The following is a 20145-nucleotide window of genomic DNA, read 5'->3' as shown; positions in this document are numbered from 1 at the left end:
TCAACAACTGTCAAACACTTACTCAATGCAACACCAACATTCATATGGAAGAAAGTCTGTTTATATTCCAATACACAACCTGTGTCTCGCCAAATAATGTGTGGCGACAAAGCCGTATATTTCTGCAGTAAAAGTAGCGGCAACAGAAGAAACTGTCTGCCATTTTCTGCTCGCTGTAAGCTGCCAGCAGGTGAGTCGAGTGGTGACTCGCTGTGCGTGCTCAACATGTGTAGAGCACAGTGCATGATTCAGATCAAAATAGAACAAATCAATAACGTGCACTCAAAGAACTTTTAACGTCATATACATAGATAGAGAACAGTCTGCGAAGGAGGCTTCGTTTAGGTACACCACACGTGACTTAAACCATAGATCAATCATATCTACCAATGGTAACAAATTGCTTTCTTCCAGAAAGGTAACTCTTAACAATTCTGGGGCCTTACCTTTAATCGACCTTCTCCTCAAGCCTGGCGACCGCTTGCGAGAGGCTTGCAATATCGCACTGAAGCGATGCGATGTCCGCTTTAAGTGTTTGCTCCATCACTGATATGGCCCGTATGATGCGGTCCGTTTCAGAGAGGGGAGTTTTAGGCCGGGTCTCACCGTCTTCGCCAAGAGTGCAGTATTTCCTTTTACATGGGGGCTGGGTCTTCCTTTGAGGCAGGGGGTTCAGTTGAAAAGCCACCGGTGCTGTGTTCTTTTGTGGAAGGGAAGGGCCTGGTCTAGTAGATGTAGATTCGGTTCCAATGTCACCTCACGACATCGCCACCGGTGATCGGTGGGGAGCAGCCCAGGTTTTCCTCGTCTAGCAAGGGCGTGGTGGGGGTATTTAGTGGAATATAACCTTGTCCAGCACCAGAGTTGGATGGGAGAAAGTAATTAAACGCCATGATAATATCAAATTAACAGAGAGAAAAAAAATCATATGGTATTAGACAATGTTCGCAATACCAGGGTTTCATGTCAAATGAAGAAACATCAGGGAGGGAATATGAATTTAGTGAAGAAATTTTATTGCCCCCATCAATCTGAGAAAACACAGTCTTCAGCAATTCTTAGCGTCAGCACTTATCCCTCGTCTTTTTCTTTTTTTTTGGGGGGGGGTTACAATTTGAGACGATTTGGCATCCTCGAAGTGCGAGCTGATTGGCGAGGGGGAAGAGCGTCCTTGATGCTAGTTTGTGTCCCAGCTCTATCTGGTCTTGTTGCTGAATCTGACCCAAGTCCCATGTCCTTGTCTTGTCTCCACAGAGATGCAACATTATTGATAGAAATCCTAGTGAATCTAAGAATTGCTGCCCGATATTACTACTGGCTTTGGCATATTTGTCTTATTCTCAGGGTGTCTTACAAGTATCCCTGGAGTTCTCGCCAGACAACACATTTCTTCTTCTGGCTGCCTGTCTTTGTGTTACTACAGGCCTCATGAAATAAGTAACTAATGGTTTGTGTCAAATAGCCCAAATGCCCACTCACCTCACGTACTGCCCGTCAAGTTGGTCACTTGGCGGTATCCTGGTAGGTCAGTGCCCAAGAGGATGGCGATGCTTGTAACGTTCACAGGTGGGTGCACTCCGTGGGCGGTCAGTTCAGTCTAGGGCGTAGTTTCTCTCTGTTGGGATGGGTCCAGCCTCCGCCCCACGACACCTTGGGCCTGCTCGTCCGTGTCGTCCAGACAATACATACATTACTAATGTACAGGCGCGTACGCTGTCTAGCGATGTTACGATTTCAACGACTGTCAAACACTTACTCAATGCAACACCAACATTCATATGGAAGAAAGTCTGTTTATATTCCAATACACAACCTGTGTCTCGCCGAATAATGTGTGGTGACAAAGCCGAGTATTTCGGCAGTAAAAGTAGCGGCAATAGAAGAAACTGCCCTTTTCTGCTCGCTGTAAGCTGCCAGCAGGTGAGTCGAGTGGTGACTTGCTGTGTGTGCTCCACATGTGTAGAGCACAGTGCATGATTCAGATCAAAATAGAACAAATCAATAACGTACAGTCGGTGGTCAAGAGTGAACACCAAGTTCACCCAGGAAAAAGAAAAATCCCACAATGCCAAAGTGCCAGACTTGGGGAATGGGGAGAGGTGAAGAGAGAGAGCGACCATTCAACAGAAGAAACCGCGCGTACTGGTGCATTCTTGGAGGTCATGATTAGTCTGGGGTCTTGGAGATGAACAGCCGGGAAAGGATGTTTGATTAAAGATAGCTCAAGTCGAAGCCCCAGGGCGAAGACCCAGGATTATAAGCGTAATTTATTTAACACGCCTTCACATTTAAAATTGGTTGAGCTCCTTAGCTTTACTCTCCTGCAAGTTTTGAGGAGCTTAATGTAGATGTTAGAGTGTTAAATTATTCATGAAATTGTAACTACATGTAATACATGTACTATACTATACCTATGGATTTAATCATCTATAAAACACAAATTTGACTACCAGTGACAATTAAAAAAAAATTGTATTTGTTTTGTGCAAAGAGATTCAAATATCCCATCGTAAAAGTGTTAACGTCCGACGCTTCCAGCAATCACGAACAAACTGGCACGCACATACTGAACGGGTTTCTCACTTTTTGTCGTAAGGACACACACACATTGAAATGAAATTCATAATAATATGATGTTATTATAGCATGCTTCACAGCTGCCACCAATTGTTGGGTTCTCCAACAGGCTGAGTTTAATCATGAAGGGTTCTTGAGGCATGTCATGGAGATAATAATCACGCGATGTGAACACAGTTCATACAGTTGAAAAGACTAAGACTTTATTTTTTCTGGTTCTGCATGTCTGCTCTCAAGTGGAGCACCTGACGGACTCTTTTCTTTTCCAGCATGTCTTTGAATATTTTTCACAGTTTTTGCTTACATGGCATGAATATGCCTTAAGCTGCCACATGGTCAGCCTCTTTGAGGTGTGGGGATGATTTAGGTATCAGGCATGAGTTGGAGGGAGATGATGGCGGGGTCTGCTGGGTTGGGGTCGTGCTGGCTCAGGCGGCAGCAGCATCTTCTCCAAAGTCACCTGGATTGCAGGCTGACTTTCATCTGGCTTGGTGTGGAAGCGGGTGGTTTCCTGTATGAATGTCTGATGTACCTTGCCAGCTTATACAGTTTGCTCCCATGGTAGTTGCACTGTTTGCAGGCAAACTCCCGGCCTTTGTTGACACCGTGCTCCCTCCTTAGGTGAAAATCCAGCCCCCTCCTTTCAGTGTACGTCTTTTCACAGCGCCTGCAGACGTAGGGGTCCTGCCTTTGCCTATCGTATCGGCTTGAGCCTCGTCCCTCCATCTGGAATTTAGGAAAAGAAATGAAATACTACAAAACTTAATAAAAGAAATTAGGGGTTCTTCTTTTTGTTTTTGGGTACCGTCTCTCTGGTTGACTAGAAGTTAACATAGAGGGGATGGCTAGTAACTGATCAGTGGGAATCAGTTGAACCCATTTCACATGGAAAATTAAGTAGATTGTCTGGGCATAGATTATGATTTACTGATGTAAATCTTTTGACTAAATCATTCTTAAAGCTTGGTGAATCCAGCTTAACATATTCACATTTTATGGATATAAACCATGATTACATTTATCAATGTCAAGCAAAGATTCAATTGACCTACTTGATCTTTAACAGATCCTCCTCTCTGTAGATGGCAATGGGAAGAGAGTCAGCATTTTTTTCCTGACCAGGATTCTAGCATTGGAGGTCCAGAGGTATCAGTGTCCAGCACACTTCCTCTCTGTGCTAGCCTTCACCAGTAGCTGCTGCCTGGTGGTTGTCAGGTTTTCATTGATGAAGACCTTTTGGTCCTCCCGCATTCCAAGTCATGCCACGCAGGTTCCGTCTTCCCTCATACACTGCATTGCCGGCTCGACGTGTAGTATAGCGCACTCTGATAGGTCTTGGAGGTCCGCCTTTCTCTTTCTCAGAGCCTAGACGGTGTGCTGTCTTGACCCCTCTTTTCTGATCTACATGTATTTTAATACCAGCTTCGTTCCCAAAGTAGAGCAGCAAAGAGTTTCCCACAACATTTCCAGTGCTGACTCCAGTGACGGCCAACGTGTACAAACATGCTTTGAGATTGAAAGATATTCAGAGGGATGAAGGTTCAGGTGTAATTTTCTTCAGCTTGTCTCCCTCTACAAATTGAATTTGTAGAGGGAGACAAATTAAACCTGATGCTTTGAGATTCTTCGGTTGGCAGTTCCACAGAGTTTTTTTCTCGCCTTTAAGGTCCTTGTGACGATTTGAATTTTTTGAGTTTGAGGAGTGGTAGAGATTCTCCACCTACTGCATTGACATTTCACACTATCGTGCACAACTTGTTCTGCTATAGTTCTTTAGAGAGCTCTCACTACGATGTCCACTCACTGTCATGATGTCAGGGCATTGGAAGCCTGCACTGTCCAGCATGTTAACGCATGTTGCGTGGTTAATTTCGAGTTGGGTGCAGCCTGCATTTTTGGTTATTTTCTTCATTTTTTTCCTGGCAATGCCATTCACCCCAACTGGCACATTGCAATACCATGATTCTTCTTCCTAGTCCATTATTAAAGATTTCTTTAGGTCGTCGCCAAAGAAATTGACATTTTGGTTCAGTTTTGAGATCTAAAGGAGAAAGGATTTCACAGGGCACCTTTCAGAGTTATGCATTTCATACATAATCCCACTGTTTGAATATTCATCCTTATCTTCCCTGTTGTTCTTGGTCATTCATTAAACAGAAGTTTTTGCAACATCTTTTACAAAAAAAAAAGGTCGTTATGTCCACAAAAACCTAGTTCTGTAAACATTTGGATTATTACAACCCAACTGATCAGATGGTTGGATTCTCTCTATGTCAGAAGATGCAATAATGGGTTTGTGTTATACATTGTAACCTTTCCTTCTTTTTTTTTAGCTTCACTAGAACCATTCGGTAGACTTTGGTGCTCTTCAGAAATTTCTCGTTTATCGCAGATATCAAATTCACATTCATTGAGAAAATATTGTTGCTCTGCATATCGGACTGATTATATGGACTGCTTGGAAAAGTTTGAGCCGTCTTCTTTGCACACCTTGGCGTAAAAAGATGATGAGAAATTGTCCATACTTTCTTCAGAAATGTTCTCCAAATCTGTAGGACCTACCAGTAAATTCAGCAAAGCTTTCTGGCTTTGAACAATAGAATTTTGTAGTCCTCTTGGTGCTATCAAAGTCAGATCCGTCAACCAAATCTTTCAATTCCTGCTCAGAAAGCAGCTGAAACTGTGGACCGGCTTCTTTCATGGAGGCAGCCATTTTTGTTACTTGGGTTGCGATGGTCTGATAATGTTATTGAAATGAAGTCCAAAGTACAACTTAAATGTACAATCAAGCGCTGTACTATCAGCAATCGTGTGCCAGCTGTTGCATATATACCGTACACATATTGCCTGAAATGAACGTGCGAAATCACATACTAGTATCATACGGGTATTGGCCTGGGGATGCGCTGCACCAAGCGCCGGTGCTGTGGCATAAAATAATTACACGATCACATGACTTGAATATGCTTCTCCAATTGGCTACATTCTAGAACCTATCTTTTGATAGCATTTACCCAAATTTACATTGTATGTAATCTGCTCACATTTTAGCAGCGGAGGATAGTCCATATCTATGTATAAACAGCTAGAAAATGATAGAAATTTAGGTGAGACTAGAAAACAATCTTCAAATTGCTGGTGCTAGTTATGCACTGTTGCTCTGTAATAACAGCTCACCATCAAGACCATGTTGTAGGCGTATTGCACGCATTGTGTACGTACGGACCGTATGCGCAGTGGTAGGGGGTACCGAGTTCACAGATGGCACACGTTTACTAGTGTACAGTGTACAGTATACAGTACTTAGCGACTGAGCTTACAGTTGTCTCTTGATAATACACGCACGCACTGTCCTCCCAAGCATGATTGACTGTGAATGACTTTTCAAAAAGAGTGAAGCAAGGAGGATGCCCGAAAGGGTGAATTACAAAATACCAGCCGTCAATTAATCTTAAATTCATAATGAGGGATGTAAAAACAATTAAATACCAGTATACCAGGCCATTCTTCAAGGCACCTGTTGAAACTATGTGCGTTCAGTGACTTCAATAGCACTATTTTCTTCAGGGCTGTGCATCTCAGAAATAGTCCTATTGAAGTCACCTTATGCACATACATTGTAGTTTTAACCCGAGCCTCTCAGGCCTGGTATATTTTTTCATAATTTCCAGCTAAATGGTATTTTCGGGGGAGAAACCGTACGGTCATATTTTCTGCAAATTATCGTACGATATACAACCAAGTTGTACTAGTTGGCAGGTCTGGTATTCAACCCTCATAAAGGATTCATACATTAGGACCTCTTACTGCAAAGGATCACATAAAATCCTAGATGATACAATGATGTCATGGTGATTGTGTAGTTTCACCGCCAAGTTAATTCTCTTTGTGCATTTGACTAATATGTTCATTGGTATTTTGTTATTTGTGTTCAGGCTTTTACAACTGCAGCAAGAATGAATAGCATGTTTATTTTAGAGCACCATGCTATGTCAGTTTATGTGGAAAGGTGCCAGTTTGGTCCAGTTGATGAAGTAAACTCAGTGAGCATAATCTCAATGTCTTTGTGGGCAAAGGTATTTAAAGGGGATATAAAACTGGAAAGATGTAGCACATCCTCAGGGAAGCTTGTAAGCATTTAACCATTTCTCTTGTGTTTGTATGTTTGTACAGGACACTCCAGTGTACTTTCCAGTGAACGTGATTACAATGAATTTTAATGCTACAAAATAAACATTCAGATCCCAAAAAGTATTACTAGTGTGTATGATGCCAAATTCGAAATTTTGATAAAATGAAAGAAAAACTGCCTTTCGTGAGGACTTAAATACAACAGGATTCACTTGTAATTTGTACAACTACTAAATGTAGCCTCACTGCACATCTGACGATGCAATGAAATATATCCAAAAGTTATTTTGATTAGAGTGATTTTTGTCTTCATGTCAAGTAAAGCCTTAAATTGCAGAAGAGAAAATATTCACCTACATGAGAGAGAATTTGAAATATCATGACATTCGAAACCTGTAAAGAGATGCTCTAGTCATCTCCTTGAAGAGTTTCCTTTGTTATGTACAGAAGTCAAACTTTCATGGTTGATAATTGGTCCCTGAGGGAACTGTAAATTTTAGGTGTTTCTGTATATCATTGTAGACACATCACTTGTGATTTTGCTGTGCAATATTTCTGAGAGTCCACAGAGAGTCCACATATTCCAAGTGACTGCCCTTGTGGCACAGAGTAGAACATTCCACAAGAAGTGTAATTCCACAAGAAGTGTAACCAGTGTGGTCAAATTGTCAATGCCAGGGGATAAGATAGGACAGTCAACCCATTCTCTTACCCCTCCACCTGCCACAAAAACATGTGGGGGGGGGGGGGGGGGGAGGGAGAGGGGGAGGGGGAGGGGGAGGGGGAGGGAGGGGCACTTTACAAGGGTAGATGGTTCACATCTTGACTGTATTCAAAGCCTGTATTATTAATTTCATGTATTTACACCTTGAATGGAGCATGGTACTTCAATTGTAATAAATATGTATATACTGTACATGATTAAGATGAATAAATGAAATATTTCAGTACACGAAAATGAATTTTGATATTCTTCATTATTTCCACAATACTATGTAATGTGAGGGAAGTTTACGTCTTGATCCTCTGTGATATGATGTCATTTCTTTTCAATGTGTGTACTTAACTCTTTTCTTTGATGTCAGTGCTTGTTTTGTAGTACAGTTGTATTAAACTATTCACAATATTATTCAAATAGTGAATGGTCATGAGTGCGATGGTACAAGATTTCACACAAGTTGAAAGATAGAAGCACACTATTCAATGAGGCAAGCCAAGTTGAATATTGTGCTTCATCTTTCACCAAGTGCAAAATCTTGTTCCATTACACAAGGCCATACACTATTTGTTTTAAAAATCACCTCGGACATCTACTGATGTGGTCCAAACAGATTCTTGAATTTAGTACAGAAATGGCAACCACTTTCCTTGAAAGGCGACTGAGTAGTACGTATGTTTACATAAAACTGAATGACAAAATTCTGAGACTATTCAATCGTGAGCATCATGTCATTTCGTGCTGAGTACACCCAAAGATATACATGTATCATCATCATACAGATATACTACTATTCTTGACTGACAGAACAAACAAACAAGAACATAGGTGGCTTGATGTCTGTAGCGCATTTATTCTCACGCACAGATTTTCTCATTTGATTACAGAGGTATCATTGTAACCATTACAAGCAGCAAATCAAAACACTACATCATAAGGCAGCTGTTTTGACTAGGTGGTCCAAATCAAATGCTTCATGTTCTAATTCAACCATAATTTCTGAAGCCTCACACTTTGAAGCAAAATTGAGAATTCTCAACTTCTCTTACACTATGGATGCCCCACAAGTTGGACATGCATATTTGCATTCCCTCTTGATTTGTCTTTTTTTTTTTTTTCATCAACAAGTTTACTGGAGGGCATCACTTTATTGATAGATTACAAACATGCATTTGATATGACACAATAAATAAAGAGTCAAACAATTTTCAGGAGGCACCATTGACCACATATTTCCAGCTGATGAGCTAACAGGAGTCTGAGGTGCTAATGTATCAAGTACTAACTTTGGAATAAGATGTGATACTGTAAAAGTGGATTTTTATGCGCGACTAATATTTTGCGCTTGGCCGGATAAGAAGAGTTTCACAGTCATGTTGGTAATTCTGTGGGATCAAGACATCAACTACTGGAACATATAGCAAGCAAAAATATTCCCGTGCATTTATTTTTGCTCTAGTTTCTGGTTGCGCGAAACGCGCGAAAATTTCAACACTGCGAAAATGTCCACTTTTACAGTATACTTTTAAAGTGGATATTTTCGCGTGACTAATTTTTCGCGCTTGGCCAAGTCGGAAGAGTTTCGCGTGTTTTTAATTCCGCGGAATCAAGACATCACGCACGGCACATATGGCAAGCAAAAATATTCGCGTGCTTTTATATTCGCGCTACTTTCTGGTTGCGCGAAATGCGCGAAAATTTGAACACCGCGAAAATTTCCACTTTTTCAGTATATGGCATCTTCAGGGGCTCCATGGGTAATCTAATTGACTTGTTCAAAAGAAACCCAATATTTAGTCTCCTCATGCCAGCCAAGTGGAAGTATTTGTACACTCCAGTTACAGCGACATTCACATTGTTGATTCATCAACTGTTGTGAGACATGAATTAAGCCTGGTGCAGAGACTCCAACCCCAAGCACCTTCTGATCTGGATATTCTCCCGCCCGAAACCCCTAGCAAACGGGAGACTCCAAGTTGATGTGTGCGAAGTTCCTAGGATTCTAGATGTTCTCTGGTGCTATCTGAGGTTTATTTTCTCAACATACGATAGACATAAGTAAGAAATCCTTTCCACCGGGAGACACAGAGCCAGAGCGGGAGAAATCAAATCTCAAACGGGAGAACGGGAGATTGTGCAAAAATGGGCTTTCGGCGTGAGATCTCCCGTCAAAAACGGGAGAGTTGGAGTCTCTGCTGGTGGTTGAGACTATCACCTCTTCCATAAAAGTAACACTGCAATGCTTACATATAGAGAGTAGCAACAGAAAAGGACTGGAACTTCGGGATCATAATGTGACAAAAGGTGCCACTTTCTTTCACACTGCATTCTTCTGATGGACATTAACTTAAACATGTGAATGTTCCCTTTAAATCCACAGAGAAGGAAAGTTTGGGAGAACAGGCTAAGAAGAGCGAGATGGATAACAACTTTGTTGTATTCATTCAAAGCAAGCTTCTGGGGTGGTATTTCGTAAGGATCTTAGAATAATTCTCGCTCGCAAGTATACGATGCAGAACAATCAAAAGAACAAGACCTCTCGTTCGTGCAGAAGGAAAGTGGACTTCCAACTGTTCAAAGCTGGCAAGATATGCAGATGCCCAAGGAGCACGGAAGGCGCCATAAGAAATCCGCTTCTAATTAATTATACTAGTAACGGCATTGACATCATTCGGGGACACTGGGCAGATGACGTCATTAACGTCGGCACAAATAACTTTCACTCATCGGAGCTTCTTGTCCAATCAGAGCCCTGTCCGTACAAGAGTGTTATGCAGATGGATCTCTTGCATCGTTTGTTCTATGATTTAGGCTTTGGTCATCCCACGCCCACACCTTATGGGGATTGTTGGATGAAAACTAAGCAACAAAGCATGAGCATTGATTGAGTGATCACAATATTGGAAAAACAAGCAAACAAACAAACAAACTGTCGCTGGGGTGACAAGACCTTGTATCTGAAATTTTGGTGAAAATGACTTTTTTTAGTTAATGGTCAAATAATGTTAAATAAAATGTTAAATATTAAACGTACACATAACATGTTAAAACAACAACCATTACCTTTTATTACCTTTTGGCATTTACAATTTTCATAATATTTATACACATTATCAAGATTTTGTGACAAAAACAGCGAGTATAGACCAAGTTTCCACGAACATTTTCTACCCGTTTAATGGAAATGTATACACGGTTATTCAGTACATTAAAATGTGTAACATGAATCAGAACTGTTTTTTAAAAATATTATTATTTACATATACCTTGATTAAGAGGTGTGTCCGATTGAAGGGTGCCCGATAAAGGGGTACCTGATTTCGCGGGCAATACAATATAAGCCAAGGACCACGGCGCATTGTCAGATTTTGTTTTCTATTTTATTCCAAAGTGGTGGTTATACTACTTTAAATACATGAAGGTCAGGAGACATCTGCATTGCATGGTATGTACATGTATCTCTCACAGTGATTTACATAACATTGCTTTCAAAAAGATTAAGTATTGAAAATGTGCAAGTCAAAAAAAAAAAATGTGTGATTATGTGTATGTACACAAATGTGTATGTACACAAATACATTTATTTTTCCCCTCTTTGCACGTTCAACACATGACGCTATTCAGTCTCTGTCGTAATGTATGTTTAGTTCCCTGAATCTTTTGAGTATTCATTTGATGTTTCATATGTAATGTGATTTGTTATTCATCTGTTGTTAATATGTGTTATGAATGTGTGACAAAATCAAATTTCCATGTCATGCTTTTATACATAATTTGGACAATAAAGAAATGAAATGAAATGAAAAAGAGCAAGACACTAAAATATGTCAGAAGAGTGTCGTTCACATTCTTTGTTTTGTTTTGCTTTGTTGTTGTTTTTGCCCACGCATATTTCTGAAAAAGGCGTGAGCATCAAAAAGACATCTTGATACCTGTCAATCATTGGAGAAGTTGGTTTCTCTCAAATCTTAGGTCTATAAATAGTGGACACAGTGCACCTAATATGAGCCTTTCAAGATGTCAACTCCGAGCAAAATCTACATTGTTGAAAGATTTGAAGAACGAACAAGAAGGGGAGGCGATAACAAATTCTTGGTCGGTATCGTATACCTTGCAGATTGAGGAAGGGGAAAATAGTTCCTTGCTATGCGAACAATACGGGAACAGATCAGGCTACAACTCTGTTACACTCCGAGGTTGGGCAGAGGGTGATGATCACTCACGCACAAGAGAGTCCCGAGACCATAAGAGTGACAGGAAAAAGTAAGATAAGAGACCGATGTTGACCGATATACAACATAGTCCGGGGGGCATGTGACTGATCGGTAAAAGTAAGGTAAGTTAGCAATCAATGTTTCATGTCAGTACACTAGTTAAGTATAGACTGTGCAAGATGCATGATTTAAGGCATAACATACGCAACATATCGAGACCAGTGAAAATCTTGTAGAGAGCTTTGAAAAGCGGAAAAGAAGAGGGAGCGATAAGTTCATAGTCAGAACGGTATACTTTGCCAATGACGACGGTTAAGGCAGGGGGAAAATAGTTCCCTGTTACTGTAGCAATGTAGCAAGCGAACAGGCAACAACACTTCTAAACGCTGCTGTCGGTCAGACACCGATGTTGACCGATATACAACATAGTCCGGGGGGCATGTGACTGATCGGTAAAAGTAAGGTAAGTTAGCAATTGATGTTTCATGTCAGTATACTAGTAAGTATACTGCAGCTGTCACGGTCTATCCATAAGACGACCACCATGGTGAAAGGGGAATGCTTTGGCAGATTTGACATAGTATCCTGAACAGGGAATGCCAACAACAGTCGTAGAATGCATCTCTAGCCTGAACAAGGCATGTTGAGATCACCTGCCGTGTCGTGGCAGAGTGCAGTGGACGCAGACGATGGCAGTTGATGAAGTTAGCAATGACCCCCCCCCCCCCCCCCCCCCCGCCCCATTTTGGAACTAGATACCCCCCCCCCCCCCCCCCTCTTATTTCTACCACAGCTTACTGTATGGAATACAGGTCGCCATAAATGTATAATAACTAGAAACTGGTGTGGAGTCATGTTGGGCAAGATCTTTGGTTAGATAGGAACGAGTGGCAAATAAGTCAATGTGTTTGCAGCTAAAGTGAAACCTGAAGAGGTTGATACTTTTTCGTAATGGCATATGAGCTTTCGAGTTATCATGGTATTTCGACGCTCAAAGATGGACGGTATGGTTGTGGCATGACCACCAACGGACTGAGTGGTTCCATGTTTCACAGGATACCAGCTGAATGGTGCTACTTGGGTTTATGGTTTATTCTTTAATATTAAAGCCAAGAGAGGTGACAAGGAACAGTTTATTCATGGATTATTATGATAAAGGATGCCTTGGCCAGGCATGCTGGTCAGTTGACAAGAACAGGGGTCTCGCTGTGGCAGACAAGGTTGTCACGCGGACGTTGAAAGCTATTGCCTTGGAAGAGTTCGTTTGGACAGATTGTATACTGCCAAAAATAACACCAACTTGTCCTCAAAAATTTTGGAATCTGTTGTATTGAGGACATAGTAGTAGTAAAAGTGACATGAATTTAAAATAATAGGGGATAAAGTAACAGGTGTCTTAGAACAAATATCCATAGTGCAAGTATAAGGCTATTGATGATTAGCATCTGTTGAACAAGTAGAAGTTGGTATATCATTGACATTGGACTGTCAATGAGTAGTACAAATTACTACTATGCTAAGGTGGGCACATAACAACCATTTTTAGGCTTCCATTGACAGTTTGTAACTAGGTACAGCAATGGATGGGCTGGTGCTGGTACGTGAGCCTGCCAGCCAGTGATGGTTCTGCATTGTAAATACGTTTTCAGGCCATTGGATGGCCGGTGAATAAATGTATGGTGGTGTATCCCATTACGATTTTCTTTAATTTCTCCAAATGGGTAACAGTATGCATTAATTTAGCTAAAGACCTCCAAGTGGATAACTGAAATGCTGATGAGTTTAGCTGTAACGGTATTACTGTAAAACTACACGACGCATTAAACAAAATCGGTATTTCAAATAACCCTTCCACAAAAGCCGTCTCTTTTTACCGACGCAAATCGTATTGTATTATCGAACGTGCACCCTCTGTATGGGGAAATTCATGCATTGTATTTTCAGTTAATGTTATTAGTGTAGAATAATGAATATCAAAATTTTATTACTTGAAAACCACACCATGCACTAAACAAAATCCGTGGTTCAAATAACCCTTCCACAAAAGCCATCTCTTTTTACTGACGAAAATTGTATTGTATTATCGAACATGCACCCTCTATATGGGGAAATTTATGCATTGTATATTCGGTCAATGTTATGAGTGTAGCTATAACTAACATCTAAATTTTAACAATTATTACTAAAATTTGAGGTAAATTTGTACTTAAAAAACTTTTTGCTGCAGTTTAGCAATTTTCTGCACTGGCTTCCCTTGTGAGATAGCAGCGCGTAGTGCAATGAATGCATATCCGGATACGAGTCGTTTCACGGGCTTCCACTGACAATGTAGGCGTTCTGTAATAGAATACTTGACTATACAAACGTTACTCGAGGCTGAAATTTGTGTTACTTACAGTCCTACAGTACAGATACCGACGATTATAGAATGATCTTAAGATGGGGCTTGTGATATTGTGTTGGTGAAGATGGCACGAGGTGAATGACGAGTGCTAGCCAGTGACAAGTGATAAATGGCATGTCTTAGCGACATGTTGCGACTGCCATGTCTTGATTGTATGGGACAGATATAGCACATTTTAGGATCATGTGGTTAGTGTCTTGATGGCATGTGTGTGATAAGATGGTACAACTTACAAGTTACTGGCGTGCAGTGACTGACATGTCTTGATATGGCATGGGAAAGATATGGCCCATGTAAATGGCGTGTGGTGATTGGCACGTCTTGATGGCATGTGATAAACGGCAAGTGATGAGCGCGAGTGATAGACCGTGGCTGATAACGACAAGTGCTATTGCTAGTGCTATGTGTGGTTATGTAAGTACTGGATACACACACAAGTCTATACATACTATGGTTATTCATAAACAGAAAGACATGTATAACATATATGGCATGAAAATCATACCCTATCATACACAGAGATCTAATACATGTAGGATGTTAGTATAGATGTGAAGCTCAATAGAAGTCTACAGCAAAATAATCATAGAATTGCAGTGATTTCAAGTATCTAATTGAGGGCGTGTACTGTGGTAGTGAATGAACATTAAATAAGTAGGCAGTTTGATAGCTCTGCAGAGTGGATTTGGCGCTATATAAATCATATCAATTATTACTATCATTATTATAATAGTGGACCACGGACTACTTACTCAGCATCGAAGCTCGGCAGAGAAGTAAACTGTTATCACGCTACACATGAAACGAATAGGGTTACTAGTGGTGATGTGGTTGTGTGGATGAATGGAATGGACAGTTTGAAGGTTGATGTGGTCATTCAGGCTAAACAATGAGTTGCTACAGGACTTAGGAGTGACTGAAGACACTTAGGCCCTATATTCTTGCGGTCGGCTACACGTCACTTCCGGTTGACTGGAGTGAAAACAAATGGCTTGCGAGCGCTAATGCGCATACTGCTAGTGTGCATGTGCGATGCGTATAATTTATGTGCAACTCTAACATTGTTACGACATGCACATGGGGACTGTTTTTCATTTTTCATTTGTTTGTGCCATTCATGAGATAGGGTCCTACATATATCATGTCTTGCCAGCCAGCAATATTCTAAAAATCTGGATCCTGATCCTGTTGATCGGTCCCGGTATTTTGCCAAGTTGAAGGCAGCCGGACTGGACCTGTGCCCGCATGAAATCGCGGCAGGACTCTGGATCAACGACCCGACATTAAACTGGCCAGATGTGCAGTCCCTGCTAGGCCTACCGCGATACCTACGCTCACCTCATAGAAACTCCAGGTAGGTCTATAGGCCTAGTACTTTAGTACTTAAGGTAGGGCCTAATCCTGCCGCTCGCACAGCTACAGTACGACAGTAGTACAGCTTGCGCTAGCACTATGCTCATGGGGCGCCCTGGCAGCTCACGTACAGCGTTACCACTCCAGGCTCACGCGACTATTGACCGATTCTGTGAAGCGCTTTGTGTATTATCAGGAGAGGAGGGGTCGGCTGGGACACCGCAATTTGAGCTAATGGCTGCGCCCAGTGCCACAAAATGTCTGCTGCCCTCAACGAACCCGAATCGGTCAATAAGACTATGGTTTGTTTTCACTCCAACCGCTATCCATGACCCCGTGACACACAAAATACCGGGATGTCTGACCATGAGAATACTGATCAGAGGTTGCTATGGATACCTACAACTCGAACATAAAACACAGACAATCATGGTTTGGTAGCAGCTCGACCTCGGGTTGGAAGTGCAAAATGTACTAGCATGGTGCAAGGTCCTCACACAACATACTTCTGCCCACGTTATTCTTTGAATTACACATGGAAAATGAAACCATTGATATGAGGTCCTGCCCCTCTCTCGATACGTGGTGGCAGCAAGGTTTGGGGGATTTCAGTTACAGTATGATCTCTCCTGAAGGCATCACACAAGTTATTGGACAGATGTTATGCTTATTTTGCTGATTACCTGGTTTGAAATTTATTAAGTCTTGAGGAAAGACTAGTGATGTATATATGTGACTGTGCACCTCAAAAGAAACAAAAAGTCGCCAGACATGAATTTTTAGTTAAGACCATATTCTGAAAGAGAAGACTTTAAGCTTTAAAATGATGTATAACTCAAATCAAAGGGACTCTCCTAACCTATCTAAATATTGGAAAGAAAGCACAAACTCAGGAAACGTGTGAACTGAGAAAAGAGGCTCTGAAGTACAGTGTCTATTCAAGCGCTTAATCTTTACCAAACCGTGCTGGCTGTGCGATGAATGGGACAAAAAACAGGAAGTAAACCACTAGAGTAACAACAATGAAGGGATTATCAGATTAAATTAAAATTAAGCACGCCTCATTAACACATTCTGACCATAATCAATGCCAACTTTCAAAGCAGTAGCACTATCCTTTCAAAAGTTATTAGAGTTGAAAGTGAAGAGTGTGGACAAGGTTTTTCAGAAATGAAAAAGGGATTCTAAAGACACACCTAATCACACTATTCTACCAAAATGTTCGAGATAAACTGCTAAAAAAACACATTTTCCTGCCCGTTTTATGATACCAAATTTTAGCATAATGTAAAAGAAGACTCGCTCTTTCAGAAAATACGAAAAAGTCAAGTTCGGCTAGGTTGACCCATTTCACTTATTTTCAGTCCTCACGCAAAATCAGTGTGTGCGACTTTATGTTCGTTTTGAGGTGCACCGTCACATATGTTCAATACACTAGAATTTGCTGTTCCAAGCTTATTGCATAAATTATGATTAAATGGGACTTTTCTGACAACAGTCTTTAATGTTAGCGATCTTGAAAAATCACTCCGATCATTTCTGCAATATTTTCGTTACCAAAACTTGAAGGCTTCAGTTCAATAGGAATAGGTCAGGATTGATGGATAGGATATATCATTCAGAAAGTCATTATGATTTTACTACAGGTTCAATATATTGTGACAGTGGTACCCTCACCCCCATATTTTTTATCTTTACTCCATTTACAGGTTGTGCACTAATACAGTTGTATGTATGCCACATAAAAGAGGTTTGATATATCTCTGGCAAGTGCAAGAAACGCACAGAATTGCAGATTTCATTACCAAAGTGGACGTAAATTAGCCTCTTTTGTCGCAAACTGAACTTCAGAGGGATTCAAATGTCAATCCCTTCTTCAAAGTCCGAGTGGTTAACTAAGTCTCTTTTTGGCGGCATGCTACTTTACTACTAACCAATCGCTGCTCTGTCCGCAAAAACTCTCAGCCAATCACATTTAGTAGAGAAAGGATGAGTGACTTGAGGCAAGGGTGAGCAAAAGGGGTAATGATGTTGGAACATAACCCTGCCCCCGTTAGAGCTCATTTGCATAGAGCGTACCCTGGATGTTTTGCCTTGTAGGCTTATAATCATTGAGATGGCAATGTTATGGAAGATGTTTTTGTTACAAGCATCAAGAATCAAGAAATGCTTAGTGAATGTGGTGTCAAATGTGGAAATTCATATGCTAGAAATATTCTAAGAATGTCTGTTTTGAGGAGTGAAACGGCAATTGCAGGATCCACTGGATTAAATCTCCCACTTAATTACTGAACTCTTATTGGTCAGTTCTGCAGCTGAAGTGAAAGTGTGAAAAATATTAACCAATTAAAGCTCATTTAAGCGATGCATTTCAACCAATAAGCTTTCAGCATTAGTAAGGTTGACGGCAAGGAACTTGCCGTCGGGTAAGCTTGACAAAAGTGAAGGGTCAAAACTTTCACTTGCACTTTGATCTGATCTGAATCAACAGCCGTATTGCAGTTTCAGCTCCTCTACTAGCTTCTTGCCCCTACATAGTTTGACGCATCTTCTCAGAGTGAGTAGACTTTAGGGATAGAATAGATGGTTATATTTTTTGGCAATTTTCAAAAGTGTCTGTGTAGACACTGCTCTCTTTCTCTTTCTCTCTCTTTGTCGGTGTTCAGAGGCAATGTTGGTTGAGGTGAAATCTTTTTTTTTAATGTTTCGGTGAAACCCTTTTTTTTTTTTAGCTTCTGGTTCAAATAAAGACTTGGTTCAGGTCGTGTCTGTAGCATGACTGACTACTATAGATAATGCGGCAAAGTCTTCAGTCTAGCCTGCACCAATTGTCTCTCCGACCAGTAGTGATATAAGATGTGCTGATAGATTTTTTTTTTTTTTCTCTCTCTCTCTACTCATATAATTATATGTCTTTATCAACTAGTATGAAGAATTAGGAAATGCCGATGTAAACCTCTTTTTCTCTCTCTCTCAACTGCTGATAGACTAGATAAAGCTTAGAATATAGACGGAGTTTTAACTTTTATTTAATAGAAAGTTCAGGGTAATAACATTTGGAAGGATGTTAAAAACATATGAGTATTTATATCACGTTCAGACTGTTTGATGCGATATGTTGTTAAGTAGAAATTCATTATTAGAATGCTTATAGCTTTCAGAATATTTAACAGTCAGTTGAAAGTGTCATGTCATTGGTTATGATTGCATCTGGTTGTATTACAAGGAAAACGATGAAAGCACTATTTCATTTGTTTGTGTAACTTTTATCAAATACTTTACAGGCACCATGCCGCCCAGCAACAAGAAGATGACAAGCCAAAATTACATTTCGGACCCAGGGATTTCGGTGTAATACTTTCATAGGATTGACAAAAATGAGAGAAAACTGAATGACCTTTGTTTGATGATCGGCTTACGAAATCAATCTACATTACTTAAGATTCTGAGGAAAATTTTAAATTTGAACTTCGGATAGTTCACAGACTTATGGATTATTATACAGTTTGGTAAAATTTGTGGTTAAAATGTAGGCTGAAGGTACATTTTCAGGAGAACCAAGAGTGTGTCTCATAAGCAACAAAAGAGTGTGTCAAGGTTGGTCAATGGGGAAATTTTCTAAGTTGAGGAATATTGGAGCTTACTGATTGATACTTTGTAGAAATAGCCTGATTAGGCTTGGTTCCAAAGTAATATGGTGTACTCCAAGGTGATACTTTTTGGTTGTTATAGTGAATAAGGCATTTTCAAATATACAAAGTATAAGAGTGAGAATATTGGAAGTTATTATAATTCTGAATATCCAAGGATATTTTTTTGAGTCCATAACCGTTGAAGGTAGAGATGTGTTGTTAGTTGGACTTACAGACAGCAAGGGCCGAGGCTTGGGAATGTCGGCTACCCAAGACCTGAAGACAGTAACTATAAAGTTTACCTTGGTAGTGATACCTGGGAGTTTATGCTCGAGGCCAGAGTATGCACACAGACGTGGGTGAGTAGGGGCCACAGTCACCGACACAGTGAGTGATGTGAGCAGCCTGGGGTGGTTCCGTGTTTTGTTTGTTTCCCTGAGAGGAGGATGGTTTAGGAATTATTAGGAAGAAAGAGGAAAGTATCTTGGCCAGTTATTGGGTCGGTAGACATGTATTTAAGAAGAGCGAGTAGGATAGGCATAGGAGATGCCTGGTACAGGTTAAGCTTTTGTTTATTTGTTAGACAAAAAAAGGTCCATAAGCCTAGACTAGTGTGGAATAGAAGTCTAATGAAACACACAATACGTCGTTGTCCCGACAACCTACCTTATCCCAATCCCTTACCCCCCCCCCCCCCCACCCCCCGACTCATCTTGTAATTACATCTATCATACAGTGAGATTTGGATGTTACTCATGCAAGTGTGGTATGTGTTGAAGGCACTTAGGGAAAGACTTCCATATGTACCCCCCCACTCAGTGTTCGATATGTACCCCCCGCCCAAACTGCGTGATCGATATGTACCCCCCACTGAAATTGCGTGAAAACAGCTCTAGGTTGACATTCTAAAAGAGGGCGATAATTTTGATGGGGGTTGAGTAAAAAATGGGGCATGGTAATTTTTGAAGGGGTATATTCTCAAAGAAAAAAAAATGTAGCGGAAAAAAAAATGTGATTTCTATTATATTTCCTTCATTCTCTCTCTTCCACTCTCTCTCTCCTCTATCTTCCTCTCTTTCCTTCCATCTCTCTCTCCTGCAATTTCTCCTGTGTTCT

This window comes from Diadema antillarum, unplaced genomic scaffold (assembly GCF_040938485.1).
Source record: "Diadema antillarum isolate AM-2024a unplaced genomic scaffold, OU_Dant_1.0 seq00000597_RagTag, whole genome shotgun sequence".
In the NCBI taxonomy this organism is placed as follows: domain Eukaryota; kingdom Metazoa; phylum Echinodermata; class Echinoidea; order Diadematoida; family Diadematidae; genus Diadema; species Diadema antillarum.
Note: the sequence above shows the minus strand (reverse complement) of the source record.